Source organism: Clarias gariepinus, chromosome 3 (assembly GCF_024256425.1).
Source record: "Clarias gariepinus isolate MV-2021 ecotype Netherlands chromosome 3, CGAR_prim_01v2, whole genome shotgun sequence".
Classification (NCBI taxonomy): domain Eukaryota; kingdom Metazoa; phylum Chordata; class Actinopteri; order Siluriformes; family Clariidae; genus Clarias; species Clarias gariepinus.
In genome coordinates, this window is record NC_071102.1 from 19108998 (window position 1) to 19112083 (window position 3086).

Genomic DNA, 3086 nt, shown 5'->3' on the forward strand with positions numbered 1-3086 from the left:
CTGCAGATGAAAATGAGAATGAGGGACGGAAACAGCAGTGTCTTCAACTGTGAGGAACCACCCAGGCATGTGAGAAGCAGGAAGGCAGAATATCTGCACTACACCAAGGTGTGAATGTATCTGTGTATTTCTATACCATTAGAGAATACTCAGGCGCAACTTCTCTACATAATAAAAAGAATTTATCACATTTGCCTTCATCATTACTACTGTACATACTGATCTCCAAACACTTCATACTTTACAGTACATTTAAATGAACACGTTATAAACGGACGATGGTCTGTTTTATGCCACTACAGTACGTCAGTATACTGTATCTTCCATTGTATCTTCCACTGTTATTTTCTAATCATGCCAACAAGGACTAACCCTCTGACCTCTTCACTCCTTCAGTGTATGGGTGTGGGTTTGTGTGTGTTTCCATGGTTCCTAAAGCGACAAACACAGCCCTCCCTAAAACATCATCTTAAGATACAGTATACACACTACATGAACAAAAATAACTGCATGACACCCTGACCATCACACCCATATGAGCTTCTTCAGAATGTCTCAGAATATACAGTTCCCCTTCACTGGAACTAAGAGGAACTACCCGAAGCCTTATCCAGCATGACAACGCCCACAAAGTCAGCTCCATGAAGACTAGGTGTGTTAAGAGTGTGTTGGAGTGTAAGGACTCGAGTGTTCTGCACAGAGCCCTGACTGAACTCAGCCCCACTGAACCATCGGCTCTGGAACAAACTGGATGAACTGGAGCCTCGACATCACGACATCAGCGTCTGAGCTCAGTAATGTTTACCGTAGAGTGTGTGAATACACACACACATACACACACACACACACACACACACACACACACACACATACACACACACACACACACAAACACAGCCTTCACAGAAGAGAAGAGTTGAGCTCATCATAACAGCAAACACACAGGGAGAAGAGTCTGGAATGAGGCGTTCAACAGTGATATACTGTATGGGTGTGATGTTGAGGGGTGCACATACTTTTGTCCATAAAAGTACGTGTACATGTCATATATAGGAAGTTTAAAATGCAATATAGTGTAATGTTTGCTGTATAAGTGACCTGCATGTGATAAAGATGTTACTGTTTTTATGATTCTCATGTACGAGAGTGAGACGCTCACTATCAGGTGTTTGGGTCGAGTCTGGTTCCTCTCGAAGTTCTTCCTCATGTTATCTCAGTGAGCTTTGCTCCTGCCACCAGCACCTCAGACTGGTTGATTAGAGATCTAATGCTGCACTCATGACACAGATGAGTATTAACCCTAAGTTCATTCTTGTTCAGCTGTGACTTATAATGAAATAATGACAGTCTGTGTACTGATTTCCTTTTTCTCTGTCAGCGGTTCTCTGCAAGAACGTTCTTTTGCTCAGAGTCACACAGCAGCACAGAAATCAGTGGAAAGGCCTTGACACCGCCTAATCTCCGCCTGGCTCTTACACATGCTCTCACAAGGCCTCTGATTGTCTTTGTTTCAGGAACACACTGATGCCTTCTGAGTGGAGACAAAAAGAAAACAAGCCTTCACCATGGCTCCAGGCACGGCTGGGACACACTCACTGCGTTCGTTAAAAAGCCTACTGTGACCCAGGGGGTGTGTTTTTTAACACACTAATTACTCTCGCTCTACGCGTAACTTTCAGCTTCAAAACAATCAAATGCATCTAATTACTTCTGCGTCCCGTTCCCAAGGTTTGAGCTCCTCCTCCAAGACCAGTGAGTAACTACAATCATCTGCTTGTGTAATCTTTCATTTCTCTGATCACTTTATCCTGGTCAACAAGAGAGAAAAAGAGAGACTCCATGGTGCAAGGCGGAAGTACAGAGAAAACCCACACGGAGATCATCTAAACCTTTACACAGACAGGAACCCAGGCTCAGGACCATCATACTTATCATGTGAGAATCAGAAGAACATGTCTGTGTAAAAGCCGAGTCAGAGTAACCATGTAGTAAAAATAATAATGAAAAAAAAAAAAAACCCTACAATCGTTGTTCGGCGCACACTGTCTCCCCGCTGCTTCCATAACAACCCTTTCTTTTGCCAGAGAATGTGTGGTTGCTCCACAATGCAGTTCAGGGTTTCAGGAGACCAGGAATGGCTTCTGCTCATAAAAACACAGAACGACTCAGAATCTGAAAACTGCTCTACACATACAGGAGAGGGATCTGATCTTCTCACAGGTGATCTGCTTCCTGATTGCAGATTAGTGTGTGTGTGTTTGCACATGTGTGTGTGTGTGTGTGTGTGTGTGTGTGTGTGTGTGTGTTTGGACTCAACACACTCTGGGCTTCTGTAAAAGACTCTTTCTAATCCACCAGCAGACAGATTTAAATCTCTCTCTCTCTCTCTCTCTCTCTCTCAGTCTCTCAGCCAGACGTCTGAGAGCCAGCACTAAAGAGTAAGCAGCTCTGCATATCTACAGGACCTTCTCTGCGTGTGATTGCACAAGTGTGTTACTAAATCACTGCCTTCTCAGGTGTGTGTTAAAACGTGGCCCTTAAACACCCGTCTCATGTGTTTGCTTCTTATTGAGGTTCCTGAATTCTTATATAAATTGGCAAACTTAACAAAATTTTCCATGTATTCACAAGGCGTATATTTTTTCCAAGGTGTATATTCATCTGCTCGACCTAACATATTGCCACATCTGGTTCACAGTGGGCATGTCTGGTGGTCTCCATATAATCACACGGCAATTAATGTGTAATTAAACTAATAATCTAATCACCAATTTAAAATGTGATCTTATATAACAGGGAAAAATGTAGAATGGTCGATATGTGACGTTTCCTCTAAGTAGATGTTTTTTTCATCATTTATGGAAAAAGTCTCCAGTGCCAGTGCTTTGCAGCAGTCTGTGCCTTATGATGTGGACAACTCGTTAGGACAGTTCCTCAGGGGAGTTTGTTGCAGGTCGGTTATCAAAATCATAAAATATTTAAAAAAAATTTTTTATTGTTTTTGCAGAGTTACGTGTGACTACATCTAGTGTGTGTATGTGTGTACATGCAAAACAAAACGAAAACCGATGGTGATGGTGGTGATA